This window comes from Peromyscus maniculatus, chromosome 1 (assembly GCF_049852395.1).
Source record: "Peromyscus maniculatus bairdii isolate BWxNUB_F1_BW_parent chromosome 1, HU_Pman_BW_mat_3.1, whole genome shotgun sequence".
NCBI lineage: Eukaryota > Metazoa > Chordata > Mammalia > Rodentia > Cricetidae > Peromyscus > Peromyscus maniculatus.
In genome coordinates, this window is record NC_134852.1 from 62,656,054 (window position 1) to 62,672,978 (window position 16,925).

The 16,925-nt window shown below is 38.8% G+C and overlaps 2 long non-coding RNA genes across 2 annotated transcripts in view; one reads left to right on the plus strand and one right to left on the minus strand.

Annotated features, from left to right (window-relative positions):
- Positions 1-10,702: 10,702 nt before the first annotated feature.
- On the minus strand, positions 10,703-13,058 carry LOC143267048 (uncharacterized). Its single transcript, XR_013041977.1, has 2 exons — positions 12,983-13,058; positions 10,703-12,662 (listed from the first exon to the last, which is right to left on the minus strand). It is a non-coding gene; the product is annotated as an uncharacterized LOC143267048 (long non-coding RNA).
- A 306-nt stretch (positions 13,059-13,364) lies between these two features.
- The window catches only part of LOC143267049 (uncharacterized), a 65,500-nt gene continuing 61,939 nt past the window's right edge, over positions 13,365-16,925 (plus strand). Inside the window, exon 1 of the long non-coding RNA XR_013041978.1 lies at positions 13,365-13,533. This is a non-coding gene — a long non-coding RNA (uncharacterized LOC143267049). The remainder of the gene's footprint in view (positions 13,534-16,925) is intronic.

The window sequence follows — 16,925 nt, forward strand, 5'->3', positions numbered from 1 at the left end:
AGGACCAGACCTAGGATGGTCTGTGAATCTGCAGCCAATACTAAACATTTCTTTATGAAGTCTAGAAATTAGTGAAACATGACAGGAGTGAATACCTTGTGTAGAGAATAATTCCTGCTGGGATCCTCAAGTGCAGCCAGGGGTGACAAGCATTGCCCTAGCCATTCCTGCATGAGAATAGTGAGTCCTCACCCATTTCCACAATCAACACTCAACAAGTGGATCTTACATGGAAGCCATACTGATGACCATTCCATCACTACAGTGCATGGCTTTTTTTTAAACCACTGGTTCCATGGATATCTGTGGCTAGATGAGTGCAGGAAATTGATCTGTAGGTGTCCTCTTTGTATATGCTTAGATTCCATCCCACCCCTGCTCCAGAAACCCTTTCTTTAAACTTCTCCATTTCTGTTCTTCCCTATTGTACACCCCCCCCCCCACTGCTTGCTGGTCTGGCCTAAGTGAAGACAGGGGTTATATCTTTTCCCATCAGAGCTGGCCCTGGAGACACAGACACCCCCCCCCAACACCCCACCTTACCCCCCCCCCCACAGCCAACATGCTGCAGGCCAGTGCATAGTTTTATAGTTTTAAGAGAGGTTGCTCTATTTGTACAGGACTGGCCTGAGTGTCCCAGACCATCCCTTGTACATTCTCCTAGATAAACAGACCAGGAGGAAAGAAAGCATTCTGATTTCAAGTGTTTCCTAGAGCATCACTCACTTTAATGAGTGTACACAGGGTTTGATAAGGCTCAGCGCTGAAGAGAATTGAGCTCAATCATGAGGTTCAGAGTTTGCATCTCAAGCACCCACACAGTAGGTCACAATACTCCGTACCCTAGTTCTAGGGTATCTAACTCCCTCTGGTGACCTCAGCTGTCACCAGAAATGCACATACCTAAATGAAGGACAAACACTCACACTCATAAAATAAAGCAAGGAAAATAGAAACCTGTAAGCACAGGACTCTTGAAACTTGTACTGGTGCTAATGGGTCTTGCTAGGTGTGCTCAGTCTTGAGGAAGGTCCATCATTCTGCATTTCCCAGCATGGGGGACTGGCAGAGCAAGTCCAGGATGACAAACTGTAGAGTTGCAGTTCTAGTTGAAGCTTAAGACAATTGTGGACCACAAGGCAGCAAGAGAGTGGGGAACATGGAATTTTTTAACCAAGTGCATATGGACTTTTTCCTCAGCCATCAGCTCTCCCCGATTTTCACCAGACAAACCACAGTGACACTTTTTTTGTATGCACTGCATGAGGCTTCCAGGTAGACTCTGGGGTGGCAAACAGAGGGTCTGATGAAGAAAATGGGAGACAGGAAGTCACTGCCATTCTTGCTATAGTTTATTGTCCTGAAGCACAGCCCTCTCAGGCCTAGCACTTATTAGGCTGAAGATGAATTGTGTTTATAAACATATGACCTTGGCTTAGGTCATTCTTAAATGAAGAATTTAAGCAGTATTTGAAGGCTCTAAGCTCATCATGGGATGAGGGAATTCAGCGATGAGGGAGGAACAAATGTCCTGGGTTTCCTGAAGTTTTAGGACTGAACAGTGGCTAATGTCTTCTCCTTTGTTTTCACTGACGTCCAAGGCAATTTAGGTAATTCATTCAAAAGACAAAAAGAAAAAGCTTGCTGGGTTTGCTGGTTCACACCTGAGTTCCCTGTACTGGAGAAGAGAGGCAGTAATGTACCATGACTTTTAGCCTGTTTGGAATCCATAGTGGGAACTTGTCTCAAATAACGTCATTCGAGAGAGGAGGGGGGCACCTCCTGAGATGCTGTTGCTTGTCCATCAAAAAGTGCAAAGAACCACTCAGGTGCTGTCCTTAATACAGGTGACCATGGGGCTGTTTCTCCTCCCTGCTGCTGCTGCTGCTGCTGTTTTCTTGTTAGCATGGTAAGTGACATTAGTAGTCTCTGAGAGGTGGAGGGTACTGATATTTCTAAATAGACACTTAGTCAACCTTATTTTTGAGGTAGAATCTCTATATAAGGCAGTCTAGCCACAGATATTTGGTGATTCCCCTGCCTCAGCTTCCCTCAGCTTTGAATGACAGTGATATTGACGATCTGTTTAGGTCAGAGCTAGAGATTTAGGTTGCTGACATTCTGGAGTAGCAAGGAGCCACAAACATCACTGTGGCTACCAAAAGCCAAAAGACACTGGCTAAGTCGGGGAAGGTACAGGTGACTATGAACAACTCATTGCAGCTTGCAAGCCAGGGTCAGTGCTCTTATCTCTCTGGCCACTTCTCCTTTAATGGTTGACAGAGCCTTAGAGGGAACAGTGGTATGAAGTTCTCCACAGACTGACTGGACCCACCTGAGGAGACAGAGGTCCTCAGGTAGCTGGGAGAAGTAACATGCCTATCATTAATTCTTGAGTGCCTGGCCCCCATCTACCCGAGGTATCTTCATGCATCTGCCTCAATCTGTGATATGGATTGCTAAGCAGCAGTAGCAGGCTGTAACACTGGCCAGGGGTTGTGCTGTTGGCATTCCAGGGTCCCCAAGCCTTCTCATCTAGAGATTTCTGAGAGTGAGAACATGACTGAGTAAGTGTTGGGGTCCCACACATTGTGATGGGAGCCCAAAACAAGGAAGAAGCCATAGATCCTACAGTTTTCATGAAGTGACAACTGGGCCTATTTTTTCCTGGGGACAAGGGGCAGTTTCTCAGGCATAAGAGAACACAGTGGAGGAATAGCTCATACCCATTACAAAAAAGCCTGTTTAAATGTGTGTATATCTACATGTATGTTCATCCCCAGGGACGACTTTTACATTTGTGTGTGACACGTGAATGTGTATCTTTATGAGTGTAAGGATATACTTGAAGTTGTGAGCATTATTCATGTGTGCTTGGGCATGTGTGTTCATATTCATGTGTGCTTTTGTGTATGGATATCTATGGGTGCGCGCGCGCGCGTGTGTGTGTGTGTGTGTGTGTGTGTGTGTGTGTGTGTGTGTGTGTGTGAACATATTTCTTTATAGGTGCCTCTTTTCAGGTCAGAGGACGTGTTTGGAGTTGGTTCTCTTCATCCGTCTTTACATGGACTCATTTCCTCAGGCTGGAAAAGCAAGTGCCTCTATACATAAACAAATGTCCTGGACTTGAACACCAATGTAGGGATGGGGAGGATTAGCCGATTAGAGGAAAGTGTAAAATATTCCATCCTCTGATCAGTCTTCTCATCAATCCTCGATACACTAATTCATTGCTACATTTTTTTTTTTTTTTTTTTTTTTTTTACCAATTCTTGTATTCGTTCCCAGGACCATCAGTCTGTGCCCCTGTACCCTCACCACACCCAATAGATTGACACTCCTATGGAGTCTTCCCAAGAGCCAGTTATCAATGGCTCTACTGCTGCCCGGGGGATCTCTAACCATAGGACAAAAGGTACTAGTGCCAGAGAGAGGAGAGCAGAGTGCAGGCTGCACTCGGAGGTGGGAAGGCCCTGAGCCCTGCCTCCTGCTTCCTTGTGAACCAGGAAGTCAGAGAATGATCTGGAGTCAATTCTCTCCTACTACCAAGTAGGGTCCAGGGAGGGAATTAGGACTCATCTTCCCAGACTCAGGTGTATAAGGCCCTTGTTTGATTGCAGACTTCCACATGCCAGCTCCACCCTTTCCTGCCCTCACTCAGCCTTGTAGACCAGGGTACAACACCTCTTCACCATGGCCTTTCAAGGGTCTCTTCTTCATCTGCTTTGTCCCTGAAGGTCCACCCTGGCCATCTTCCTGTAGCTTAAGGAGATGTGACAGGTGTAAAACCTCTTGACCATAACCCGAGCTTGCCACTCCTCCCTCTACCTTGTTCCATTGTTCAGAGTGGTGGTGTGTACATATAGTTCCATGCAGATGGCATCCTCCACTGCCAACATATTGCTAGGAGATCTGTTAGAAGAGTGGTATTTGTGCAAAGCACATGAGTTCCCTGTTTTCTATATGCCATTGAGTCTTATGGAATTACAATTCTTACTGTGAAGCATTATTGCCTGAGAGTTAGCAATCAGTGATTTAGTTTATTTTTCATTATTCAGCAATTGACCTGCTTCACAGTTTTGGAATTTAACTTTACACCCTGTATGCACCTGTCCCTGTCTATAATTCAATGGTTTCCAGGCACATCTTGATTTCTGCCTTAAGATACAGGCTTTAAGAAGTCCGTGTGTTAAATTTATAATTCATGAGACAGTGTTTAATAAAAGTAAGATGGTGACATGAATAGAAAATCACACAACAGCATCAAACACTGTTTTTCCAGGTATTCTCTGAACAAAATACATGTTATGGTGTCAGGTTTGGGGGCATTAGGTAAAGTCACCACTTGGTATTGCAGTTCAGAGATGAGGCCAATTTGATCTAATGCATTCTCAACACCAGGATAAAGGGATACAGTTCCATCTCATACATCTTTCTGATTGCTTACTTTGGTGTAGTGTGATTCTAAAATTGATCTTTCCATCTGAGAATGTCTTCATAATTATTTTCTGTTATGAAATTCTTCTTACTCTTCAGGGCTAAGGTGATATCCAGGGAAAACACTCTGATATCTTTCACAAATACCTGCTTTTCTTCAGTACTCCGCTGTTCTGAGTCTCCATCTCTACCACACACTTAAGATGCCCACCTATGCAGTGCTCAGTTTGGATACATCTGCCTAAATCCCTGAGGTGACCCACCCTGTGCTATCAGGTCCTCTGTAGACAGACATCAGGAGATGAAGTATTTTAAAGACTCCTCACATGTCTGCCTTCTGTTTGTTCTCTCATTTCCCATTTCTTTTTGACATACTATTACTGAGAGCACTTGAAATTCTTTTGAAGAAAAGTCTACTGCAATGGAAGGTGAAAGCATTTACACAACTGTATCAAGTATGTAATAAGCATCATTATTTTGGAGTCATTTTTATATAGAAGATAAAAGCAAGTAGGAAGAGATATCAGTGATTTTCACTGTCAGTCATTCCCATTGCTAGAGAGGGTATCCTCCTTGTTAAAGAAATTAAAGTTAGACCAGGTGTGGTCACATGCACCTTTAGTCCCAGCGCTTGGGAGACAGAGACAGGTGGATCTCTGTGAGTTCTGACCAAACTGGTCTACAAAAGGAGTTCCAGGATAACCAAGACTGTTACACAAAGAAACTCTGTCCCCAAAACAAAACAAAACCCAACCAAACAAAGAAATTGAAGCTAAAATCTATTAGTATTAAAATTGAATTAGAAAGCTCACTTGAACTCAGCAATTCAAATATGTACTTTTAGGAGTTCTTTCTACTGAAATGGCTCAGAATTGACATCATTCCAGTAGTCATCAACACCCCAACTCAGCAGCATTCTTTCTTAGTGTCTCCTAAAGTAGAGAACAACATGGAGAAGGGGCCAATTTTAGGTTTACTTCTTCCAGCCATTCTATGTCAAAGGATCCCAGGTCTGTATGTTCACATCTGCTGTCCATTGGTAACTCTTAAGAAGAGAATTTTTGTTATTGACAACTTTTATGCTTTCCACACCCGTATTTCCGTGTTTCCTCTGCTAAGAACTGCTACAGGTGTTGAATTTTTACTTTATCAGACACTATGTTACTCAGATACCAAAGAGAACTTCTCTGATTCAGTTTCCCAGTCCACAGTGGAGAGTATTTCATTATAGCAATCTCACAGCACTGTCACCTAAGCACTCGCGAGGTAGAAGACTGGGACATTTCTCCCTAATCACAGAGTTTATCAGGGAACAACCAAACAACCAAACAGAATCCTTGCAGGGATTTGAGAAATACTGGAAGTTAAACAGAGGATTTGAGGCCTGAAGAAAGCAAATTCACACATTGCTGGTGAAATACACATGCACTGTAGTCCCACATTTCAGGACAAACTTCTTGAGCCCAGAAGTTCAAGGCCATCCTAGGAAACAGAGAGCTGCTTGCTCATATATCAAGGAAAGGAGAGGACAAGATTGGATGAGTAAGTCAGTGGCAGTTTGGAGAGAGGAGAGAAGAAGGAGAGGAAATAGGATGATGACAAGAAAGGAAAGAAGAAAAGAAAGAAATGTCTCCCCTCTACTGATGTAGATGTAGACCACAGATTTCCTCAAACCTGAAACATGCTTTTTCATATTTATTCTCATTTAACTCCCCTGGCTGTGTAAGAGGCACTTCATATCTTCAATAAACTTTTAAGTTGTTCAACAATTGCACCTATTCATATACTGTCTGTCCCCACTCTCTTTCAAAGTGAAAGAGAGAGAGGGGGAGGGAAAGAAATTTTAATATGGGGTTTTAAAGAGTTTTCTAGATACACTCCTATGAGATATTTTTTTCTTTATTATAGGAATTCAAGACTGATTTCTGTGTTTTATAAAGGTTCTCTTTCAAAACACAGGCCATTCCCACACAGGCCTGTGCAAAGGCTTGTAGATTTGCCTGGAAAGATCATTCTGGAGAACAGAAAACAAGTTGCTGTAGATGTTGAACTTAACTTCATGTTCCTCCCTTTGGTGCCTGGCAGGTAGCTACATGAACCACCAAAGACTCAAACAGATAAATCAGTCATGACAAAAGAAATAATCTTAGTTAAAACTAATAAGAAAGAGAATTATAGTCATTTATCTTCATATTAGATCCATTATTACAGCAAAGATCTTCTGTGAGTGAAAATGGTCAAGGTGTGCATGTGAATAAAGAGTTCATGACCCACGGTGTTGCTGAGGTAAAGATGTAGAAACAGACCTTATATTTGCTAAAAAGATCCTGAAGAAAATATCAGATGAAATATACCACTCTCCTTGTTTGCTATAGTAAAACTATATGCATATATATGCTCCATTATATATTTAGCTGAGATCCATGACTTATTTGTCCTTTTGGGGACCATTTCTCTTTAAGTATTATTTTTAACATTTAAGTCAAAGATGTTTTTTGGTAGGATTTAGTGGATATTGCAAAAAATAAAAGTAAACTACATTTCATAGGCTTTGTTTAATGACACTTTCACATAAAATAAAATTTTTTTCAATAATTTTTCTTTTTAAAGAATATTTCTTTAAAGATCAAATCACAATACTTTGACAAATAAAATATTTCCCTCCAATTTTTGCCTTGGTTTATTGAATAATAAATAATAAGTGACATCAGAGATTACAGTGTCTGCCACGTCTCATACCTGACACATTACAAAGGTGAGATTTAAAGGAGCCTGGAGATGCCCAATGCCAAGGACCTGGTCTCTATATATGTCAGGAACACAGCACATCTGGGTGTTTTGCAGAGGGCTGAGGCTATATTGGAAAAGCATGTGGGAAAGGATGTTTAATGGGAAAACTAATGAAAAATCTAATGATGAAAACAATGATAAAGAATAATGAATAATAGAGGGAAGTTGTTCTGGGCCATGGATTGTGAACATGTAACGATTATCACACCATCCCAGAGTTTTTAGCAGTGAATTTAACTGACTTAGCCTCTTCTACTTACTATGCTTTCTACAAAGTAATATCTAATTTCCATTGGAATTGAAGGCCATGGAAGATGGTCCATTTTAACTTTGATTTTACCCTGAGGTTGCTTACCAATAATTGATCTTTGTTTCACTATGCTAGCTTTGGAAAAGAAAAAGGCCTTTCTTCATTTCAAAGGAAAAACTAATCTCATTATTTAAGGGTCCTTTGAGTTTCATGTTGAGCACTCAAGATTGAGTCATTTCTAATTCAAGTTAATACTGTACTTGTCTAGAGGCTAAAAAACTAAGAGAGAGATACTTCCTCTCTGTGGACTGTGTGACAGATATCTCCACATGTTAATTAAAGTAGAACAGAATCACCATATAACTAACCACTTGAGAGTTGGTTCTACTGCTGAAGTGCAAGCCAAGTCTAGTAGATTAACTGTCAACTTTGACACCCTGTCAGTTTGGCATCCAAACTCATTTCTTTTATCCATATGATTTAACTACTGGCTTTTATATGATCATGGCCATGGCAAAATACAAAATGCATCCAAATGGAACTAAGGAGTCATGCAGATAACAACATTTGAAAATGTAGCTGAACGTTTTTCTGTGTCCTCCTGGTCCACAGCTGCTCAGACCCAAGTAAACACACAGAGGCCTATGTTAATTAAAACTGCATGGCCATTGGCTCAGGCTACCATTGACTAGCTCTTACACTTAACTCAGCCCATTTTTGTTAATCTATATGTTGCCATGTGTTCCATGGCTTTACCTGTGTGTCATGACATGCTGCGCCCTGGACAACAGGCTGGCGTCTCCCCATCAGCCTTCTTCTTCCCAGAATTCTCCTTGTCTGCTTATCCTGCCTATAATTCCTGCCTGGCTACTGGCCAATCAGCATTTTATTTATCAACCACTCAGAGCAACACATTCACAGCATACAGAGCAATATCACCCATCATGAAAATTCCATTCTCCTCTAAGACTCAAGGTTGTCTGTTATCCATGGGCCTTGCAAAAGCAAGAAGTTTGAGCCATAGGCCATGGTCATGCAATTTGTAATTAATATAAGCCTCTATATATTTACTTGGGTCTGAGCAGCTGCAGGACCACACAGGACAAGGAATTTTATAAGGGACTGTGGGACCTTGATGCTGGGCAAGACCAGGAAAACTTCCAACTATAGCCTGGGAACTCAGTGTGTATATTATATAAAGTTAAAAGAAAAGGTGGGATCTGGGCGGTGGTAAAGGACAGCTGATTAAATTCTAAAAGCAAATTCAAATGGGAACATGGTAGTAGGACTCAAAGGAGGTGACACAGAGAGACACATGCCAGGCATCAAGACAGAGGGATGATAGAAAATGAATAACAAATGCTAGAAGTGTCATTTACAGATAGAAGGTAGATAGAGATAGATTATAGATAATAGGTAGGCTGTAGATGAAAGGTAGGTGACTCTAGATCATGTATAGAAGATAAATACCAGGCTAGACAGATGGTTCAACAGTTAAGAGCACTGGCTACCTTTCCAAAAGTCCTGGGTTCAATTCCCAACAACCACATGGTATGGTTCACAACCATCTGTAATGAGATCTGGTGCCTGCTTCTGGTGTGCAGGCATGCATACAGGCAGAACACTGTATACATAATAATAAATTAATAAATTTTAAAAAAGAAGATAGATATTAGTAGATGGTAAATTATAGATGACAGATATAAGATATAGATAAATAGATAGATAAACCATTTAGCTTAATTTTCACGGTAGTTTTTAACAGGAAAAAGCTTTAATAAAACACAAAAGATTGTGATACATCAAGGCAAGTCCTCGAGGACAGATCCTGAGTTTAGTTCTGAGACCACAGGAAATTTGCAAAAAATTGTTGTAAAATGAGGCGACTGTGTTTCTGACATGCCAGTAATATTTTTCTTGAATAATGCAAAATTGTGAAATATAATGCTTAGAACAGCCCAGACAAAGCTCTTAGTTCAATCTCTAGTGATGCAAAAGAAACATAGTCTTCAATGTGTTTTCATTTATGACAATTGTAATTCATGACTGTATGAAGGTGAATTCATGACTGTATGAAGGTGAATTCATGACTGTATGAAGGTGTATGAAGGTGAAAGGTCATAGCTAGGTTGAGTGAGGACAGCAAATTGATCAAAGATTGTATTCCACATGAATTACAGCTCTAACTTGTGAATGTACTTTTCTGTTTTTATTTCAGCCTCCTGAGTTTCTGATGAAACCTGTAGCTAGAAACCCTTTGACTAATGACTTTTGCTGGCTAATACTGATTGTATAGAGGCAATTTCCATGAAAAAGGGATGCATTTTACTTGAGAAAGAAAAGCACAAAACACAACTTTTTTAGCTTCTGATGTTAGGAATCATTTCCAGATATATATGTAGATCAAAGGAGAGAAAACACAGGGTCACATATTTTATGTCAAAACGGTGTAATAGTACATCTAAAAACTTGATGGGATTTCAAATATTTAATGAAGATTCTTATCATTGAATTGCAGAAACTTGATGTTAGGATTTGAACATGACTGAGGTCCCCATTTACCTCGAGTACTACATAGAACCCTCTCAGAGACCACCAGCTGGCTGATCTACCATTTGTTCTTAAATTCATCATTACCATACCACCTCTAATATAGCAAAGCAAAATGAATTTCCATCACCCAGATATGTAATCCTTTACACTAATTTTGCTGGTGTGTGCACATGTCCAGTAATACAATATTTCCCTACAAGAAACCTTACAGTATAATCTTCATCTCCTTAAAAAGGATCATCAGTTATAATATTTATATTTATTTAATTTTATCCTCACATGACATATGTGTAATTGCTCTCTTTCCTTTGTAAATTAATTATATGGTTTATGAAAACTTCAGCGAGTTTTTCAGCAGGAAATTCTTTTTTGCATTTTATATTCATATATTATAAAGAGCATTCTAAATTTAATTTTCCACATATTAGCCCAGTCATGTTCCCCACTCATCTTATTTACAAATAGCTGCATTTAGCTTGTTTGCATTATGTATATATATAAGTGTGTTCTCATCTCATTGTGCTTTAATTTAAATTTTAATTGTTTTATTATGGTGAAAGGCTATAACAATTTAGGTATTCATAACTTACTGTGCTTAAAGCATATCTCCTCTTCTAGAAAAATTTACATAATCAAAAATCATACAGTTCGTACTAAGGAATAATAAACTACTAAGGAAATAATAATACTTTATGAATGAATGGTTTCTTCCAATGAGAAGATAATTAAGTAAGAATACTTTAGCTCCAACTCTGCCTGTTGTTTACTTGAATTCTTATGCATCCATGGGTTGGAAAGACTGATAGCATATCCAGCACTGGGGAGGACAAGTAATGGAGAAAGAAGAACTATTAGTTCTTGATAATGCCAGTTGACATAGTTCAAACTCTAAATCACATTTATAGATTTTTAAGACAATATTAATTAATGGGTGATCAATAATAAATGTACTTGGGAATTCACTTTTCTTATTCCAGCTGGCACACCGTACCATCCACTCAGTCAAATACTGCAGGTGGTAATGTCAGTCTGACATTGCTCAGGTAAAATTCAAGTTCATAAAGACCCTTGTTTCAAACAGCCATCTTGTAAACAATGCCATTGTCCTCTTTATATGTTGCCTTATTCATCTCAATAATCATGTCATTTCATCCTACATTACTAATTGTCTTGTTTCACTTGCTTACCCTCAATGTTCTTGTTTGTCTATGATTGCATAGATTGAAATGTACAATGTGCACACATATACAAAAACACAAATGCACATGCACACTGTATACTCATGAAGTCATACAGATAAATACATAAGCATATTACTAATGCATAAATATTTATACATATATACAGATAAATGTGCAAACATGAATATATACATATATATGCATGTACATACAGAAGCATACATATGTACACGACTCAGAAAATAGGCAAAGTCACATACACAAATATAGGTGTCTTCACTGGTATATATACAAAAATGCAATCATATACATATGCTTACACACAAACACATATACATATTCACACAAAAAATATACATGATCTATACTGTACACACACAAGAATGCACGCACATACACATACATACACAATACACAAATATACACATAAAAACACATGCATAAATTTACAAAAAAACTCATATAGAACAAACTCATATGTACAATTACACACACATACACAAGCACACACAAATGCACACTTAACACACATATACATGCACACACATACAGATATAAATACACACAAATACATACATATGTACAATGCACACATACACATGAACATACATATATGCATACCTAAATACACATACATGTAAATAAACACAGAACACATACATATACAATGAATGCATACACAGGCACACACATACACACATGCACATGCACACTTGCAAACGTACATATACACCTGCACACACAGATTGAACTAGCTGCTGAAGCCAGGCTGATGACCATGCGCCTGTCCTCACTGACTTTGATGCTTTATCTTTGCAATAGTTTATTTTCCCTCCTCACTCAACTGTGAGTCTGTTAAATACTGCTTTCAGAGGAAGATGGGTTCATGGTTGTGTGAAATCACCACTCCGTTTCCTGATCTTTGGGTCAGTAATGATCTTGCTGGAGACTAGCAGAATGTATCCTGTCAACTTTAGCGTTTTGGCCTCCTCCACACGAATATTATGTATTTATGCCATTCCATCTTCGAGAGGGACTCACATCCCAATCACATGTGAAAGGAGGACTTATCCCTTATACACTCAATGGCAGAATTATTAAAGTGAGGTTGTCTTTTTTTTTTGTTGTTACTTTCTGTTTGATGGAATGTGTGTAAATGCTCATGAGAGATTATCATTACTGGTAAGCCTGGATGTTTAGCAGCTCAGTTTTAGCTCACAGACTGTTAAGACTAAACCTCTCTAGGAGTAAAGTGAACAGATGCCACAGCTCATTTGCATGAAGATGAGAGGATTCTGAGTGAAGTGAAGTGGTAATTAGGTCCATGGAAAGGAATCAGCAAAGTGATGGTGCCTCCCAGTTTATGCTTGAACTTGCTGAGCACCTGGCAATTGTCAATGCATCTTTTTCTTTTTCATGGGAACTCCTGGGTCTTCACAGCCTTTGGGCATCTGGAGAAAATACATAGTATTTTCAGTTCTTGGGGGTGCAGACTGTTCTCTGAACAGTAAACAGATTATTAACGAATAAATTAACTTGATGTTCTTTGCAAATATTTATTTAAAGGCTTAAGGGGATATGAAAAACAAGGCCTTTATAAGTTGAAATGAGTCTTGCTACCTATGCAAAAGTCTATTTGAACCCATTGTTTATCTTCTGTGTTATCTTTCACAAAAGCATGGTGTGAGAAGAAAGGGATTGTTGTGTAATTGAGATATTTAAAAGGGAATTTTCATGTGATAAAAGCCTGGAGTTACATATCAAGTGTTACCTTAGGAAGATCTTCAACTTTCCATCAAAATTACAATTTCAGAGAGATGTTTGAATATTACATTTCCCATTGCACACTGAAGAACAGAGTCAAAGAGTTTCAATTTTACACAAGTAAATCTACCAAATATGTTAAAATTCCAGCATTAGAAATCCACATTGCCCAATATGTGTGAACAATAATTCCACCAGTAACATATGTGCACACCAAATTGTGAACAAAGCGCCCCTTCCCTTTACACATTCTAGTCAGAAATGAGGAAAAATATATACCTAAGGAGAATCACCTTGGTAAAGACACCAATTTGGGAATCATTCATGAAGGAGCATGCACACATCCCACCCCATCCCCCACTCTTGCCAGTTAGAAATGCAGTTAACAGTCTACTGCTTGTGACTGTGTCAGAGTGGAGGGAGAGCTTGTGGGACTGACTCTGTAGTCCAGGTGTAACGTGTCATGTGGGACTGAATTAGAGGACCCCCGGGCTTTGGCAGTGGGGAATTTCTAGCACATGGAGACCTGCCCCTGTCAGCAGTGACTGTGTTAAGAAAGTAAGTGTGACAGTTTGGTTTCTCTTATCTCATTAAGAGAGTGTTTGAGATTTACTAAAGAAGATATTTCTACCATCTAAGATCTCTAATCCTTCAGGGTTGAATTACAAAACTGGGAATAGTGTTACTGGAAAAGGATCAAAGGGTAGCAATTAGATATTTAAGAATACAGAAATGGACCTTGAGAGGGAAGGCTAGACAGCTCTCAACAGACCTCTCTGGAACAGCAGAACTTAACCTGATTTATTAACTTATTTTTCATGGTGGAAATCAAAGCTAAGATCCAGTGCATGTATTTTAAAACATATTTATTTTTTTGAAAACTTACTACAAAATATTTTGATCATATTCACTCTCTATTATCTCAACTCCTTCAAGAGCTCCTTCAACCTCCCTACCCTCTCAACTTCATATTCTTTCTTCATTTTGTATAATAATTTTTCTAGGCCATTTAGTAGTCCTGTATACTCATGGTAATGAGGCACTCCAGAGCAGCACCGTAGATTTACCAGAAGCCACACCATTAAAGGAATCTGACTTTCTCCCTCCCATTACCTATCCATTGTACATTTGAGCAATGCTTGATACTCACAACCCAAACTCATGAACTTTCTTTTCAGACTTCACTATGACTGTACATAAATCATCATTAATTTTATGACTTGTCTATTCTTCAAATTCAGACAGCATTTTCTATTTGTAGGGCACCTACAGCCCAGTCAGTCTTTATTAATTGAATGTAATTCACCAAGTCCAGGATGGCCTACCTTTGTATCAAAACACACATCTCTTCTACTTCATGAAATATCCTTCTACTGTTCCTTTATTTGTTTTTTTTCCTGTTGTTGAATTAAATTTATTTCTTAACCAAAGACATCAGATATTTTCTGTGGCTCTAATACATATGGAAAGCTTCTTTCCCTTTGCTCAATTTCATACTATCTTTATATTTTGGTTTATATTTTATATGAATTTCTTTTATTTTGTCATATTTAAGGTCTTTTTTGTATATAAATAAAAGAGTTTCTGGCATGTAATACTACTGAGTAAATGGATACATTTTCAGAATTGATATAATTTCCATAGAAAAATGATGAAAGCAATCTACATATCAGCCCAAACTAAGGTACTCTCTGCCTTTTTTGTCTTAATATTCCTGCCTACACCTTTTGTTAAAACACCACAAAAAATGATTACATGGAAATATGTCTCCTCTCCATGACAAACTCTTTCAGTGAACCACAGAAAGAGGAGAGGAAAAGTGCAGGACGATATTTTCAAAGCAAGATGAAATGAGTTACAGCTTCAGAATCACAGCCTAGATATTCACTGCTAAGACTGATGAGACTGTTTAGAATATGCAAGAAGAGGCCTGATTCTTCAGGACTTTAGAATGCTACAAACCTATAGTCAGAAACAAAGTCACTTTGAGAATGCTTACACTAGAAATTTTCCTATTCATTGTGCTCAACTATGTGAGCAATTATTCTTATTAAATTATGAACTTAATTCAACTTGTGAGCCCTAACTCTGGCAAGACATCCAGCCAGGTAGAGCCACCTTTCTCCTCCTCCTCATCCTCCTCCTCCTCCTCCTCCTCCTCCTCCTCCTCCTCTTCTTCTTCTTCTTCTTCTTCTTTTTCTTCTTCTCCCTCCTCCTCCTCCTCCGCCTCCTCCTCCTCCTCCTCCTCCTCCTCCTCCTCCTCCTCCTCCTCCTCCTCCTCCTCCTTTTGTAGATCAGGCTGGTTTCACACTCACAGAGATCTACCTGTCTCTGAGTGCTGGAATTAAAGGAGTGGCCCATCACACCTGGCTTCAAGTAGAGCCTTCTTATCACTATTCTAGGAGTGTAGTTTTTCTTATTAACATCTAGAATTAAGTAAGCTCTTGAACAAGATAAGCCCCATGTCCAGTATCATGATTGTGAGATTCTTGTGCCAGTTGCAACTCTTCACACTTCATTTGACTGAATTTCTAACTCTTTAATGATTTTTATCCTTCTCTATCCATATTTCTACTGTCTTTACTTCATATACAACTGGATTTTATTTCCATTTCTTTCTGAATGTTGTGTATGTCTTTAGAACAATATCTTTCTACTTAAACTAGATATGTTTGAGGGAAAACTTCAATTTAAGAGAGTTCAAATCTCTTGCAAATCACCATCTCTTTCACCATTTCATTCATTTTTTTGATTTCCCATATGACTGTATAACTGTGCCAAGATTTCAAGTACTCCTGGTACTATTTCTAAAGATGCCCAAACTTGTTGAGATCCCATGGGAGACATTCTATTCTCACAGCGTGTGTAAATCACATGGACAGCCTGTCTCCAAGAAGGCATTGCTTTGCTGTATGACACAGTTCACCAGACCTTCAGATTGGAGATTATTAGCAAGTAGCAGGTTAGCCACTAAAATTGTCTCTTGGTTCAGCAAGCATTTACTATACATAGAAAATGTTGTTCTTTATAATACTTTATATTAACCTGATGTCAGGTAGTTATGGACTATTTCCTGTGTATTAGTGATTTCTTACATGTTTATCTGTGTATCACAAGCATGCATGGTGGCCTCTGAGTCCAGAATAGGTTGTCAAATCCCTGGCAACTTATTACCTGTCATGTATGTGCTGGGAATCAAACACAAGTAACCTTCAGGAGCAGCGAGTAATTTTAAATTTTGAATCCATCTTTGACTCTCTTGAGTCTTATTTTGAATCCATCTCTTCAGCTCTAGTCATTTATTTATTTATTTATTTATTTTTTATTTTCTTATTTATTTTAAGTCATTGATTTTTTTAAAAGAACTTATTTTAAACCTAGGCTGTTGCCAAGATAATAAGTTGCCCTCCACAAACTGATAGCAAGTTCCCATTGCTGAAGACAATACCTACACATGAAGAGGTTGAGCTGGTGGCTACATAGAATCTGCTCACCCTCATGTTCTAGTGTCTTTGACATGGAAGCATACTCTGTAGGCTACCAAAAGAGAAACAACCTAACCATCAAATCTTTGATCTACAAGGATATACATATACATGCTGGTAAAATATACTAGGGCAATGGTGGCACAAACTCTGTGAGAATAACCAACTGATGTCTGATTTGACTTAAAGCCCACTCTGTGAGAGAGCACCCATACCAGACATTGCTTGTGACCAAGAAACAGACTAGATAGCTCAGAGAACTAAGAAAGAACCAAATGTTATTTCTCTAAAAAAAAGTAACAATAAAATGACTAAAATGACACCTAATGATATTTTACTATACTCCTAGATTGGTGCCTTATTCAGTCATCATCAGAGAAGCAGATGGAAACAGATGCAGAGACCCCCCCAGTCAGACATTACACACACACACACACACACACACACATATTGGAACACACAGCT